Source organism: Phodopus roborovskii, unplaced genomic scaffold (assembly GCF_943737965.1).
Source record: "Phodopus roborovskii unplaced genomic scaffold, PHOROB, whole genome shotgun sequence".
Classification (NCBI taxonomy): domain Eukaryota; kingdom Metazoa; phylum Chordata; class Mammalia; order Rodentia; family Cricetidae; genus Phodopus; species Phodopus roborovskii.
In genome coordinates, this window is record NW_026126564.1 from 218724 (window position 1) to 236323 (window position 17600).

The window sequence follows — 17600 nt, forward strand, 5'->3', positions numbered from 1 at the left end:
CAGGGTGTGACTTTTATCCTTAAAACTTTCAAAGATTCAAAAGAAAAGTACCTGCACATCTGTTTTAAGAGTGTTTCTCGTGTCATTTTCCAAAAAAAAACAAAAAACAAAAAACAAAGAAACAACAACAAAAAATACACTCTAGATTTAGTATTCAATTTATTTAAAAATATGTGTCATGGGTAAATATACTGATATCCTTACCTCTTGTATACAGTAGTGAGTGAGGGAGTTTGTTCTTTTAGAAAAGGACTTGGGCGATGCCCATTGTCTCCAATGGTATCAAACAAAAAGTTTTCACACTATAGTTGGGTAAGAAAATGTAAAACCGTTAATGAGAAAGTAAATCAATTGCCATATAGTTTATGTCTATCTTTTGAGAGCTAAATATTCTCATACACCTTGATACATCACATATTTACTAACTTTCCAACACTGTGGCCACCATACAGTATGCCTTGGGTTCTGAATAAAGTTGTGTTCATGTAAGTGAATGATACTTTGCCAAGCAAATTCTAAGTGTTTGGGAAATTCTGGATCTCCTTAACCTTGAGACTAAAAACAAACCTGACTTTTCACATATGTACCTTTCACATATTAGGACATAAACTGTGTCATGAAGGCCAGAAACAGTAAAAGCAGTTATGCTAGCTAGTTTTACATCAGCTTGACAAAGGCCAGAGTCATTTTGGAAGAGGGAAACAATTAAGAAAAAGTGCACACCAGACTTTCCAGTGGGTAACCACATATTTCATTTTCTTTCCTTGGTGATTGGTGTGAGAGGGCACAATACATTGAAACTAATGTCATCCCTGGGCAGGTGGTCCTGGGTGCTATGAGGAAATAAGATGAGCATGTGAAGACACGAAGTCAGTAACTATCCCTGCTTTGTGGCCTCAGCTTTATTTTCTATATTTAGGTTCTTGCCTTGAGTTTCTTCCCTGACTTCTTTGGGTAACAGACTACAATCTTGAATATACAATAAGAGCTTTTCTCCCCCTAGTTCATTTTGGGCATGAAATCAAGTAATTCTGACTTCTCAACATAAACCTTGTGTCCTGAGTAATAATGAAGAACAGCAAATAAATGGGGTTTTCTGTTTTGGAAGTCCCAAAGTATTTGCAGTTGAAGGTAAGTGAGGCTTTGCTTTTGTCTGATTCATTGTTAGCAAAACTCAGAATGAGTACTTAGTATCTTCTGTGTGTTGCTGACAAAGATTCTGTGTACACACAGTCATGCAAGGCAACAAGAACAAGCTAGTTTTAGGTATACTGAAATTTAAAAAGGGCTCCAGTTATTGGTATTACTGACAGAGCATTATGAACTCTTCATTACTGCTTTAAAATCTCCAATTTTCTCATTTCCAGTCTTTTAAAATTCAAAATTAGATCATATTTTATGCTTGCAGGGTGTTTTTTCAATAAATACAGCCTTTCTAGATTGCTTTCCTTTCTGTTTCCCACATCTGGTTGGTTATGTCCCCAATTAAATTGCATTCCAATTTGTCATAGACTAGTAATAATAATAAAACTTCTGTAGATCAAACAAAGCCTCCCCAAGGAATTATTCCTCTTATACTCAGAGTAGCTAGCACACAGCTCACTCAGAACAGTCAACAGTGACTAAAATCTATTATGTTTTAGATGTAAAGACTGAAATGCACTTCATTATTTAAATAAGTAAATTGGAAAAAATATCATTCCAAAGTGTGCTTTTCCCTCTTTCTCTTCCTCCTCTCTCCTTCCTTCCTTCTCTTTCTTCCTTCTTTCCTTCTGTCTTTCTTTTTCTTTTATACTTACTTGAGTGTTGGTGCACACAAGTGAAAGAGCCTACAGCTAGAAGAGGACTTTGGGTTCCCTGGAGGTGGCATCACAGGCAGTTGTGAACTACCCTGTGTAAGGAGCTAGAAATGGTATTCTGGTCACTGCAAAAACAGTATTCTCCCCTTCACTTTTTACAGCTTTATCTTTTATCTAAGGGGTTTCATTAATAGAGCTATACAAAGAAAATAAGCAGAGATGCAGAAAAAAAAGCGTGTTGGTTACATACCCATTCACAAGGAAGTATTCTTTTAAAAATATATTTGTACACAAGATGTTTTTTTTTTTCAAGGCAGATTCTATGAAAGATGGATGTATATAAAATGATTTTAAATGAAGATCTGAAAAATTCTGAATATAAGAAATATGATGTTAATATTATCATATGCTATTAATGTGGGCAAAGTTGATTAGGGAGAGACTACAGATTTAATATTATTGAAATAAAAGTAAAATGATTTATTCTCCAGAGAAGAGTTGATGGGTTGTATAAAAGTACAATGAAAGAGTTAGTCTTAACTACTTAGCCAACTCTCAATCCCCTTCTTTTCTTTTTTATTCATTCTTTATTTCACTGAAAAATCTCAGAAGTATTACCTTGAATTTGGCCATTTTGCTCATTTTGACATAGGTTAACAGATCATTGTGATAACAGGATTTTTCTGTGGTAGGTGATTTTGCTGTTTGTTAGTTTGTAATAAATGCACAAAAGACTCACCTACCCTTGTGAATTCTTTCTCTGTCAATCAGACTTTACTTTGGAAGGTAGATATACTAGATTCCTTACTCCCTTTCTTTCATTCTCAAAAAATAACTTTTAAAAGACAACTTGGTCCAAGCAGAGAGACACTGAGGTTTAGATCAGTAAGCAATCATGAAAACACTTTTAGTAAAATAGTTGATAATGTGGTAGCAAAATACTCCTTTGGCTGGAAGAGGATATAAGTGGTTATCTTGAACAGCACTTTTAAAAAAATATAAAGTTCTACAAGTGATTTCAGTGATAATAAGTGAACTCAGAAAGTAAGTCACTATATTAATATCCATGTGTCTCTGTGAAATTTTAAAAGTAGGTTGAATTAATAACTGTTTTACTCTGGCAACTAAAATAACACAATTACTCAAATAATTGGTCAAAATTGGTATTTTGTGTATGAGGTGTATGAGGCACTAACTGAATTGACTACTGAGAAAACAATGAAGGTCATGAGCCTGTATCAGAACTTCACTGGACTACCCACATACTGTTTGAACATTAATTTCAAGAAGATGTGGAAAGTTCATTTAGGTTTATTTTCATTCTAGTTTATTTTGCTAGGTACTAAGAAATATCAAACATGAGAATTTCCTGCACTTTAAGCAACTTAGAGGAATTTTTTCTGAGCTAGGGATATTGAAATCACTATTTTACATTTGTTGGTTGAGTTCTGTAGCTCTGAGGTACATCTCTACTCCAGATCTTCCTAATGGCATTTTATGTGTAATTTCTACTGAGTAGGCATGGTGTGATCTAGATAAACTTTGGAGGTTTTAAACTGAGGACCTTTGGCTTGACAATCTTGGTAATAGTTGGTGAGCAAGAGCATGACATATTTAAAAAAAAAGCAGCCCAGTTCACTGACACTGTCAATCTGCCACTGTAATGCACCTTACTGAATTAAATGTGTAAATCTTGTGGTGGTTCTTAGAGGATGGATGCTTACTTATTGAAGATAAATAACAAATGATTACAGTCAAGAATGGCTGATAAATCTAATCTTAGTGATGATAAAGATAACCCAAAAACATCGAGGAATTCCAAATTTTTGGCATACTACAGTATTTGCTTTTGAAGAATAGACAAGCCATAATCCTTTCAAGTTAAATAAACCTTAAATTTCTTGTCCTCAAATGCCATACTTTTATACATGGGCTATCTAAGACACAAGTAAAATGATGCTCCTCTATCTCTACAAAACAGCAGTTACAACAGAACAATGTGTCATGCTGGCTATACTGAAACTGGCATAAACAGTGTATAGATTAAGAAAGAAAAATATCAATACAGCCATCTCAAAAGAGTCAATCTAGGATTAAATTTTGACTTAGAGACAGGGACACCTCAACAGTTAAAGGCACTTGCCATCCAAGGAGAAGCAGAGATCAATTTCCATAACCCAAGTAAATGTGGAGAAGAGACCTGACTCTACAAATTGTTTCTAAACCTTCACACTTGCTCTGTGACATACACACACACACACACACACACACACACACACACAAACACCTGCATGCATACACAAATGCATGCAATCACCATACACACATTTTAACAATACATGTTTAAATTAAAACGTGATATTAAAAAATGAACGAACATTAAGTTGTAGACAGAGATTAAAGAAACAGGGACCTGTAGGTGTTACTGGTATTAAACGTGGGAGGAGAAATGAAAATGATTGGCAAGCATTAAGGATAGTAGAGACTTTGTGGGCAACTTGGAGAGAAGCTGCACCACTCCTTTGATGGAAAATGACAGCCTTCTGGGAAAAAATCCTCCATCCACTCTGGATGAATACCATGTTTAGAGACCATTAAGGAAAGAGAAGGAAAGGTATAATTTTTAGAAGTGGATTATGTAATGTTGTTTGGGGTCTAGTAAAAGGGAGCCTAGTGCTGAGGGAACTGATAATACAATGCCTCTCATAGTGTTCTTGCTTACTTGTGGGAGGTGCAAACCTTGGTCAATTCTAAACAATTAAATTGCATTGTTTCACCTGTGCCTGGCAATGAAGCTTGATGAATATCCTCTGATGCCAGCACCCTTTGGCAAGGGTCATAGATAGTCATGTCATTAAGCCTAAGTCCTGGTCTATGCCCTTTCTCAAACCATGTTTCTTTACTGTTCTCATCTGTGTAACATCACTAGCAGTCTCATTTGCCCTTATGTTTTGATTTCTTTGTGACCATGCTCTTACTGGGTTAAAAAAGCCATCTCCATATAAGCAGTGAACTAGAAGTTCCATTGTTATGGAAGGCAAGGCTGACAGCGAAAACAGAAAGAAAAGGAACAATTCTTATAAAGAGACCCAGAGTACAGGGAGAGGAGGAAATATAAAAGGATGAGGAAATCCAGGGGACAGGGGACATAAAAGCAAATCAAAACTAGCAAACACAGCAGGAACACTCACCAGTGCTAGGCGAAGCCACCTGCTACAGGATACTTTCATGTGCTAAACCAACCTGCTTCTGGGTGAGTCAGAAAGCGCTTTCTCTCCCAGGATTCAGACATCTGTGGCTTCAGGTCAGTGGGCTGGAGAATTGAGTTGAATATTGCAGAGGAAGTGTGGAAATTTGGAATGTTTTGTCTGATTAGGTATGAGGGGTGGTAAAAGAGGGAAAAAAAGAAAAGAAAAGAAAAGAAACAGAAAGCTTGGCGGCTGTTAACTTGGTAGTGATAGATAGCCATGCTGTGTAAAACTTGCGATAAGAATTTAATCGTGCAGAAGTTACCCAGATGTTTTAGGGCTTTTGGTTATGCTTCATTGGATGCTGGTTGTCAATAGACTTTTCTCAAGGTTTCCAATCATCACTCTCATTTGTCACCAGCCATGAACTGATAACAGACCTGAACTTTATAAATTTATGAATTTGTTCATTTAATAGTGAGAGCATACCATAAGAAGTGGTATTTCCTTTAAATATTTGAAAGAATATCCTTTTCCTAATTTTTGTATGTTTCCCAAGCTATTGGGAGTCAATAGGAAACACTTACAAGATCTTTAATTTATATTTGTTGAACTGAGATCTCTTATGTAGAACATATTAATTAATCCATTTATTAATTAATCATTATTTCATATTAATAGCATACGTCAAGCACTTTGCTGGTTCCAGGAATTAATGGCTAGCTAGCTGTACATAGTTTGCTGGCATACTCAATAATTATACCCCTGTAGTTTGGCTTGAAATTTGAGTCATTTTTAAGTGAAATATCAGGGCCTGATATCTGAAAGGGGGGAATTGGGGTAGAGTACCAAGGAAACCCCTTTGTTATGTAGAGAATATTTTTAAGAAAAAAAAATGATAGTATCTCAGCACGTCTTCCCACCCAACCTGGACTTCCATATGCTAGCTCTCCTGAGGCAGGGACACCACCTGTATTTTATTCGTGTTTTGTGGGTACTAGCATTTCAATTGAATTTAGCTTCTACTAATCATTTTCTTTTTCAACATTAGAAAATGTTGAATGGCCAAACACTCATCAAAAATGTCAAAAATGTTTTCATTCCTGAAAATCTTCTCTAAATGCTGAAGTGGCTTGATTAGGTTAGAGTGGTTTCTCCATCATTTTCTATATCCACTTAACTTAAGGGTAACTTTTAATGACATCCCACCAACAGCGTATAGAATTTTAAGGCAATCAGTGTTTTCTCTTTCCACTATAGTGAGGAGAAAATTAATCCAATTTATGCTACATACAAGATCTTTTTCTGAGTTCTATATTTATGTCATTAAGTTAAGCATATGCAACTTGATTTTTTTTGCATTTATATTATGCCACCTCATACTTGAAAATCACATATTTTTCATAATATTTTGCGAGTAATTTGGGTCTTGGGTAGTAGCAAATTGGCATATGATTTAGTACCCCTTTCTGGAAAATAGTCAAACCTTATTCAGACCCCCTAATGTGTGAGGCTTCTCAGGTTTTCATGACTCAAAGGAAGGGTTGGTGCTAGCACCAGGTAACATGAAGGATGACGATCTCTACTATTTCATGAGATTTTACTTTTCAGTTCATGGAGATTGTTGGAGCAACACTTCACAGCACAATGTGTCTCCTGATTACTCAGGGATAAGTATCTTTAGACACAGAGGATCTAGATCAGAATGATGGCATGATTACCCTTGGAGTTTTCTGCTTCTCCATACTCCCATCTATGGTTTTTATTGCTATTGTTTATGGATTATTTAGTCAGAACATCAGGTATCTCTTTTTGTTTTTAAGGTGTATTTTCATGATGATTAACAATTCAGAACATTGTTCCAGACATGTACTGATCATTTGTACATCTTCCTTGGTAATATGAGTAAAGACATCACTAATCAGTGTGTATAGGTAGTCATGTTTCAGAACACAGAATGAGCCTCCTTCTCTAAGACGGTCCTTATTACTTGAGCAATGGCATAAGCTCAGCTGACCTATCATCTGTTTGTTCTATTAAGAAGAAGTGAATGAAAAAATACGGGAATGAAGTCAGAAATAGGTTTTAAGACATCATTCTAAAAGTAGGGGAAAATCTATGGCCAATGCTGAGAAGTTTAGAAAAAGCATTCTGGTTGTAATGGAAAGGCTGTCACTATCTGCATTACTACCTCTCTGTCTTCTTGGCAAAGAAGATCCACGTGAACCAAAGGTTGGGTACCTATGTTACCATTATCTGTCTGATCCCCCAAAAATCCTTACCAACTTAAGTTTTGGTAGGACAAAGTAAGCACAAGCTACAACACTTCTGAGTTCACTGATCGGCTAATAGTTTTAAATCATCAACTATATTATTTATTAATTTACTTACTTATTGTGTATGTACATGCATGCATGTACAAGCTCATTCAACAAACTGTGTGTGTGTGTGTGTGTGTGTGTGTGTGTGTGTGTGTGTGTGTGTGTGTGTGTGTGTGTGTGTTTGTACTTGATAGTCACTCTTGTGAAAATCAGAGTAAATGTTTCTGGATATCAGTTCCTTTCTATCATTTTTGTTCCAGGTTATGAGGTTCAGAGACATAGTAGCAAGCAACTTTACCCACTGAGTTTCCTGTTTACCCAACTCTGTTAATTATTACCAGTCATGTAAACTACAGAATTTCCTTCCCTAATTTGGAAGAGAGAGTTTGCATCCCTCTATACTGAATTTTTTTCCCTCACAGAAGTGAGATGCATGATTCTCAGGAAAAGACTGTAGAGAAAGCTAGAAACAGGAGCTGAAAGAATATCTAGGCCCATCTTGCCTGACTGGTCAGTTTTGCTTAACATTAAATAAAGCCACAGGCTCTACAGAGACCTGCTATGTAAGCCCATCCTGGAGCCAGTGCCATTTTCCCATAATCCAGCAAATCTTCAGATAACAAGAGTTTTTGAATAAACTTTACTTTTAAAATGGCATATTCTACTTTTAAACTCCAGCTCCCCTCAAAAGGTGGAGTATTCACCCTATGCAGCTCCAAGGCAAACAGTGTGATTGGGAGCACATTCATAATTCAACACGGTCAAATGCCAGGGGCCAAGGAGATAGCTCCATGGCCGTGAGGAGTGGGCTGTCACTCATGGCTGATTCTGCTCCTTGCAGCAAGCTGTATAATTGGAGAAGCTGAGAGCCATGACCCCAGCTCTGTGTTCTGCTACTATAATATATTCCCATCAGTCTGACCAGTATCAGATATAGAAGAGACTTTTGAATGAAAGTAAAATTGCTAAATTGTAATTTTCCAGATTTCTGGAAATATTAGATTTAAATTGAACAAGAGGGAATGGACACCAAAGTTATCAACGGACATAGCTTCTCTGCATGTCTCTGCCTCTTCCTGTACAGCACATATTCTGAGGTTGGAGTTATATGGCAAGACTTTCAGGGAGGATGACAGAACCAGAAGCTTGTAACTGAGCAGCTCCAGGCTGGAGACTTGAGACCTAGTGTGTGTGAGTCTGTCTCATTTCTGATGTATAGTAGAAAAGTGAGTTGTGACAAATTTTGGTAGAAGTGTGACCTGTGATACATTCCCTTGGAGCCCAGTTTTCTGATATGTAACACAAAAAATTCTCCCTTTTCAATTAGGTTGTAATGAGATTAAACAAAACACGTATAATTCACTCACTTTAGTGGACAGGATGGTTGCAAGTACAGTTTATCCTGTTCTGGCAACTGTTAGGCCATCATGAACAAAAGTCATCAACTTCCAACTTCTTACATGAACACTCCCATAGCTACTACTTCTATATAATAATCTCTTTGAGCTACTTTACTTTGGTGTAGCATTCAGTTGGCAAAATTGGAAGCATCACTCATATTAGGTCACTTACTTGGCCAAGTGACATACACAGGCCTTAGTACGGATATTATAGAAACACAGGGAAAGATCTAGATACTAAAATACAGGGGGAAACTCAGTAATGCTTGGTTACAGCTTTTATTATTTTTAAATCTATTTAATACGAAGATAATAAGGAAGGGGAGAATAAAAGGGCAGGAGACATAAAGAAGGGGAAAGTTGGGAAAGAAGTTGAAGAAATTAGTAAGAAACATTCTGTACAAATATGGTGGTGACATTATATACAGGTAAGTTAAGACTAGAACAGCACACCTAGATTTACTGTCAGGGCCTTTGATCCAGATGGCAAGGTCCTGTCTGTGCTGGACATTCAGGCATCTATGCGTGCTCTCACTTTAAGAGCTGGGAGAAGTTTTATTCTGATCACTATTAGTCAGTGTGAGACACTGAACACAAGACCATACTCAGCCTAGTCCCCTATTCTTCTTTTAGAGTTTACCACAATCTTGTGTGCTGGGGAGATAGTGGTCATTGTCTCCTCCCAGTCATGCTGTTATCTGATCCTCTCCTACTACTGGAACTGGGGCCACTCTAAGTACCAGATGTGAAATTGGCTCCCCAGCCTTTAGGCCACTACTGACTGCACTATTCCACCACAACCAGATTAATGGGATTGGGAACAACTATTGTATGTTGCAGTAATTAATCAATTTTATTTCTCTTTATGTACTTGACGCAGAGGCTTTTGCATTTAGCATGCAAATTTATGTAAATTAAAATTCAAATACATGCAAACAGATATGCAAATTTGTGTCCCTAGATTTGCTAAGGAAAAAAAAAATCTGGTAGCCCTACTGTAAGCTTCCAAAATGTAGTGGGGAGAGGGAGAGTGAAGTTGAGGGAGTCTTGCAGCTTGATATGGCTTTCATTTGTTAATATATTCAAGGTGAAAATGAAAATAAAAACATGTTTTACTTCAGCTGCTCCCTGTGTTATAAAATAGAAAGCTGAAAATCTGCAACAATAACAGGAACAAAATCTGTGAGTCTCCTCCTTGAGATAAGAATTTTAAAGTTTTATTTATTCTAGAATCATCTGCCTTTCGGCATTGAGCCTCATAAGTGCCACTTCTTACTTTTAATTGATCAGAGAAGAGCTGTAACTAAACATTGAGGATATGTCTTAGAAGCCCAGTGCAAAAGATATATGATAAGAGCTTGAAGTTCAGTAAAAGAAGCCTAGAAATGTGAGGTAGGGGCTGAGCAGGAGGAAATCGGTGACAAAATACATTTGATTAATTTAAATTGAATAAATATGTTATTTCAAAAGTCAATATTTGTAAATGAGCTCAAATGAGAACATGAGGGTGTATCATAAGTGCATCCAAGAGGAGACCCTTAAATAACAGTTCAGACTAGAAATCACACCATGTGATGGTACATATTTCATGCACAGGAGGAAAGGGCAGGAAGATGAAATTCAAGGTCTTCTTCATCCACATAGTAAGTTTGAACCTAGGCTACATGGCTATATGAGACTCCCTCTCTTACCCTCCTGCAGACAATGGCACAGCTTAAACAACAACCAGAAAAAGAGGCATAGTCAGAACTTAGTTTAAACTAGTTTGGAAGTAGCAGATAGTGTCTTATACTAGAAATGTTGCTTACTATAGTATTTGCAAGCAAGTCTGACATTGTAAAAACAGTAAATGGATGAGTGATAAATATTAGAAAAGGAGATGGGCTAGGTACCCAGAGAACTGAATTACTGCTGGTTCTGCATCTCTTTCTACAACATGACATTTGGCTGCTCAAGGAATGTGGCCTCAATTTTCTCATTGGTGAAATAAGATAGCAATAACAGTCTGACCTCTGAAGATCCCACTGCCTTTCAAATGAAAAACAGCAAAGCACTAAATAGATGTTAATTACTTTTAGAGAAGTTTATCTGTGCTCATTGCCAAGTTTTCGTTGCAGAGAACTCTTTAAACACTAGAGACTTGGTTAAAGATTCAAAATGATCAATTAAAGATTAGAAAACCCAAATAAGAGTCTTGAAGGCTGAAGACAAATGATTTTGCAGGAGGCATGACTTAGCGTTATGCCTAGGAGGAAGTTTCACATTCACCCAGGATAGCAAAAAGAAACCTATCTCAAGTTGTAGATCATCTTCTCTGACAATGAGACTATTTAGTATCTGAATTTAATGAGTTTTCTGGTTCTCAGGCTCTGGGTTTCCACTGTCTATGGGCTCCTGTCATGAAACTTATAACAAAGGAGACCTTTTCTTGAACTAAGATCAAGCAATACTGGGTGACTTTTCATGCCTTTGATTCTTAGCACAGTGGATTACTTATCAAATAAATACAACAACTTCTGTTAAAAATATTATTTATATAAAACCAGTTGATACAAAGAAGCTTAACATCCACCCTTTGAATACTGGTGGATATTCAGTGTAAGTCATATAATAAGGGAAGTCATATTCATCACCATCAAACAGGAGTGTGATATGGCATGTCCTTCTGTATGTTGTGAATACGTGTTGCTTTTACTTGTTGATAAATAAAGCTGATTAGCCCAATGGCCAGGCATAATAGAGCCAGGCAGGAAATCCAAACAAAAATATGGAGAGAGGGAGGGAAGGAAGAGTCAAAAAGATGCCATGTGACTGCAAGAGAGGCAAGATTTGACATATCAAGACACAAGTCTGGTAAAATATAGACCAATAGAAATGGGTTAATTTAATTGTGAGAGATAGTCAGTAATATGTGTGAGCCATTAGCCAAACAATTATATTTAATTAGTCTCAGAGTGATTATTTCATAAGTGGCTTCAGGGACCACTGCGAGGGACACAAACCTGAATCTACAGGAGTGAGCACAGAATGTCTTTCTGACCTTAGAATACTGTTTGACATGATCATGATCATCCTTACCCACTCCTGCATGGATTGGGTGGCTGCTTTAAGCAAACTTTGCCAGCAAGACTGTGCCAAGGAGAATAGGCAAAGCATATGAGTTTCTGAATCACCTCTGTTTTGCTTTGGTGAGCAACATGGAACAAGTGACCCTAAACACAGCACTCACAAGATATCCCAGCTAAGCCGTGTTGACAAGGACTGCATTATGGCAGACAATGGAAACTTAGGAAACATATACAAATTGAAAGGTTTTATCCCTTATTTATAACTACAGTAGGGGTATCATTTCTTCAGTAGAGAATGACATCGGTGATACTTTGGTGAGAAATATTATTGAGTGTAAGCAATACAGATTAAAGTTTGGTTTAATCACAGGGGTGACTTGATAGGAAAAACATTTTAGACAATGGAAAGTACCAAATGAAAATCTTGGAAAATAGGACTGGCTGCCACATCATGGAAATGTGATGAAATATTGTGTGTACTGGGGGGAGGGTTAGGAAACAACTTGTGGGTACAAGAAGGAGAAGCAGAGGCATGCTGGTCATTTCTATTGTAGTACCTTGGTGTAGGAGCCAAGCAAGAGACAGGCATAAGTGAAAATTAGTCATAATAGATGCTCAGGGAATAGAGGACTTTCAAAACAGCAGAGCTGAAGGGCATCAATGCTTTTTCATTAGTATCTAATGTAAGAAAGTAGCCAAGAATGAGCTAGGGATTCAGCAGTGAGCTCACTAGAGTTATAGGTGGAATCAAAGGTGTGTGACCAGCACAGTACCATGGAGGCTATGAGTCAAGCAGAATGCAGGCTTGTCATATTGTAAGTGAAAGGGATCAGTACAAATTAAGGCTGCTGGTTGGTAGTGGGTAGAGAACAGGGAAAATTATGTGATTAGTAGATCTATCTGACAGTTGCATTTAGTTTTCATTGTATTGGTTCTGAAATTGAATAATGGTGGTGCTAAGTATTGGTACTTTCAGTTTTGTTAATGATAAAAAGAAAAGGACCTTAAATGAAACATTCATTTTGAGGAAAAGCTGAATGAGTTCCTTCTAAACCCTTAGGGGAAGGAAGGCACATAGTAAGTCACACCTAAGAAGGTCATTTTACCTCACTCAGAGATGATTTGTTTCATCCAGTGTGTTGAAATAATATGTACTTGTATTTTGATTTACATCTATTTAAATAATTCATATGGGATACATGAATAGGTTTAATTTGTGAAGTCCATGGCATTTTACATATATTTTAGAAATTTATGTTATGTTTTGCTGGTTCCCTTTGAAGGTTGGCTTTGGGTAGCTTTGTTTCAATAACCTGTTATAATACTGGAGTCCAAAGAATTGAAATATGTTAGGGTCCAATTGACATATGTTATAAATAGAAATATATTTTTGTCTCAGACTCATTTAGATGAAAGATTCAAAATATTTGAAAAAATTGAATTTATTACATATTGAAATGATACTATATCAGGCATGTTAATTTACTTATATGTGCTATTAAAATCAGATATTGTTAGAGAGATTCCTTGGGAGGCAACTCTTCCCTTATACTGACATTTTGCTGGTCCATAGTTGATTCAGTCTGATCTGCCCTCTAAGGTAATATCTGTTTCATGTTCTTCAAGCAAACTCCACCTTCATACAGTTCAGGTTCATGGAGCTTCTAGCTGGTCTTCTGTTTGTAGTGAGCACAACACATTCATCTGAATTAAGCAAATATTTAAACAGATGAAGCTTCATGTCTCAAGAACACTTATAAGAATACTATAAACATAAGTACACGCAATAACTATGTAAAAACTCTTGAAATAACTAAAATATAGAATTAATACCATTTTAACCACTCATTAATTTTTCCACACATGTTAATAAATTTACTTTTTCTATGAGTTATGAAAAGTTCTGGTAAAACATCTTGTGTGAACTTCCTTGTTGAAGGCAGTTACTGTGTAGAATTCAAAAATTTTAATGTGAAATTAACAGATTTTTCTACAGTGAAAATTCATTAGTTATGATATAGTACAGAAGCCCTTAAAATAACAATAAAATAAACACTTGACATATTTATAATATACAGAGAAGATACAGAAGGATTTTTGAAAGGACCTTTTTCTGAAGAAGCAGCATCAGACAATGTCATCTTGGATTGAGAGATAGTTGAAGCCAAAGCTGGCTGAATGAAGAAGACAGAGACTTAGAGGAAGATGATGCAAACACTGGTTGCATGTCAGAACTAAAGGGACAAAAAGGGAACTAAAGGGAACTAAAGGGTCCATGTCATGAAATCCTCCATAGAAAATGGACTTGGGCCATGTGGGGGAGATGCCAATGAAAAACTGATAAATGGAAACAGCATGAAGACCTAAGAAATGTATTACAAGCTTAAAAAAATAATCTGTAACACTTGTGAGCTTTTAAAATGTTTAGTTAAGTAACATTTTTTTTCATTTATTTTACATATAGAGGACAGTTTCTTATTCCTTAGCCTCCCTCTTCGACTGTGACTCCACTAGCTACATTTAGAAAAGAGGAGGCCTCCCATATTTTTGGGCAAATATCAAGTTGAAGCAGGTCTAAGCTCCTACCCTTTAGTCAAAGCTGGGCAAGGTAATCCAACATGAGGAACAAGTTCCCAAAAGCCAGCTAAGTGCCAGGGGGCAGGTTCTGATCTCATTGATGGGAATCTTACAAAAAGACCAAGCTACACAACTGCCACACACATGCAGAATAGAAACCCACAGAGACAGCTGACCTGAGCTCTGGAGTACATGGACTGTTGACCAAAAGTTAGGAAGATTCCAGAAGACCAACCTAGGCCTTGTATATATATATATATTTTTTTTTGACATAGTGAGCTATAGAATATGATATGTGCCTTGAATTTTAACAGATGTGGAATAGTAGCCTTCTTGTCAGTAACTAGTTGTGTGATAATAAGAAACTAACTTCTTTGATCCTAATTTTCTCAACTATAAAATGAGAATAATAATGCCTACATCATAGGAATACTGATCATAGACCATTATAGCAACTACATATTGTTAATTACAATAACTGTGCAACACAGTCATATTTCCTAAAGACTTAAGGATCTAAAGATATTAAAATTTAATTTAAATTTAAAAATTTAATTTAATTTAATTTAATTTAATTTAGAATAGAAGGATCACAGTCTAATATAGTGGTCATATCAGTTGATTCCTCCAGATAGTGCTCTTTCTGTTATGAAATCTTGCTCATGCTTTTGTGTTTACATTAAGTACTTAGATGGTGTCTCTATTTTGTGCTATTCCATGTTCTGTATGAGGAAGGATGTAGATATTAAAAATAGGTCACTGGGCTATCCTACCTCCTGTTCTGTTTCCTAGCTGTCTTGAGTTGAAAGTTCTTCTAGGCTCACATATTTTTGATGGACAAAATCTGTGAAAATTTAATCATTGTTCTCTCATTTAATTTGCATATGTAAGATGTTTTGTTATAGCAATGTAATAGTAATTAACATAAATATATTTATTAGATAAAAAGAAGCCATATGACACAACTTTCACAACTTTTTCCATTAAAATAACCCAGTTGTCCCTTTCATTAAGAAGACTGCATTCAGGCAATAATTTATTAAAAAAAAAAAAAAAGAAAGAAAGAAAGAAAAGAAAGAAAGGAAGTAAAAGACAAAAACCCTTGAAAATAAACATCTAATGTCTAATGTTACCTGTATATTATAGATAAATGCAAGCAATATAACTTTTTATGAGCCAGTTTGAGCTAGCATAACAAAATGCAAAAGACCAAGTACATTAAGAATAATTAATTTTCTTGTAATTCTGCATACTGAGAAATCCCTGGCCAAGAGACTGTCAATTTAGTTTCAGCACAGACCTCTCTTTCTGGCTTACACCTGGTTGTTCTGCTATGTGTTTGTTTGAAAAAAAATAAAACCAAGGACAGTGGCTCACTACTAATTTACTACTTATGAGGGCAGCAGCTCTATCAGATTAGGAGCTATCCTCCAATACCACTCAAATATCATCACCACTTTACAGAATTTATCTACAGATATGATCCCATTGAGGAATATAAAAACTTTCTGCATGGCCCTAAGAATTCCTCATGCTCTCTCAGTTTTAGTTTCCATATTGGAAGCATAACAGTATTTGTGCTTTATGGCTAGATGGGGAGGAAGAATAGAAAAGGTAGACAAAGTGTGGGAAAAATGCCTTCATGTCTTCTGGGTTAGTGGGTGCATATGGCCAGATGGTGTATATGGATATGGATAAATATCTAGATAATACCAGAACATTGTAGCACTTATAATTCAAGTTTTCCAGGCAGAAAACATTGTGATTTTGAAGCTTCTGCCCTTGTTCTCAAGCATGTGACTTTTTTGACTTGAGTTAGCATTCTGAGATGCACTTTTGTACATTAACTTTACATAGGGTACAAGTCAATATCACCTAAGATATTCATCATCTATTTTGTTTATCTGATAGACAGAGACTAGAACAGATGAAAACTGCAAAGAAAAGATTTTGAAGTTTGATGGCTTTTTAGATAAGATGTAATTCATAGGAACCAACATTTCCTTTTTATTTTAATTTTTTAAAATTTAAAAACAATCATTTTACAAAAAACAACATTTCTATTGGCATTGTTTATTTGGCTTAAAAATACTATTTGCTGGGATATGCTCATATTTAATGAACATAAAGACATGCATGTATAGCCCCTTAAAATCTCTTACTTTAGTTGTTCCCACAAATGAAGGTGGGTGTTATATTCTCTATGGAATGCAGATGTGATTCATTATTTTAGGTCATGGGATTCCTTAATATTACAGAACTCTGTGGAGAGTACCTTAAAGACCTAGGTCAAAGTCCATAATTTTGGATAGAATTGCTGGTCTTTCTCAGAAAAAAAAGCATTTGGTTAGTCTTGATATTTTAGTTGAATAGAAGTACTACATGCTACTATAAATCAGTCTACAGAAAGCTGCTTTCATGACTACAGAAACTCTATTAAATATTTCTACCTACAACTATCAATAGTCTAGTTTTATAAGAACCTCATATATTTTCTAATTAGAAAAACCAAAAGAATGAGTCTGTACATCAACTTAATATTTAGAGGTAAAAATAGTAAAAGCATCTTCCTTTTTTATTTGTTTATTTGTGGGTCTCTGTGTGAAGACCAGAGGATACCTTGTAAGTCTGTTCTTTTCTTCTAATACATGGGTTCCAGAGAGATTGAATTCAGGTGATAAGGCTAAGCTATCCATGCCATTACTTGCTGACCCATCTTATTGGCTTCTGGGTAAGGTTTTAATACAAGAACTTAGCACAGAGACTGGTACACATGGTGGAGGTTTTGAGTCCAACCCAGCTAATTTTGAGTAAGAATTGGTTCCTGCTTGCTAGTACTCTTGACTTAGGATCAGTTGGTACAAATAGGAGTTGTTTATTGGAAAATTTATATTAAATATCCATTCCCCCCATTAAAACACATTAAAAATCTAAGAATCCTATCATATATATCCAAGATTTCCTTGAAGTTAAGATTTCAAGAAAAACTGTACTCTTTTTGTCACAGCAGACTTTCTGATGTGTTGTTACTTCTCCTGATTAAGGAGGCTAGAGGACTACATTCTACTGGAAGCTGTATGTGACTTTTAAATCTCACTCTGTAGATGTCAAGAGTAATTCAAAAGGAAAGCTGGTAACTAGTAAAGTTAGTTTGGCTATAAATCATCTTTCTATCTTTCATATCTCAAGATCTTGTGATCAAGGCAAGGAAAACGTGATGCTATCCTAAGACAGGGACAAGAGAATC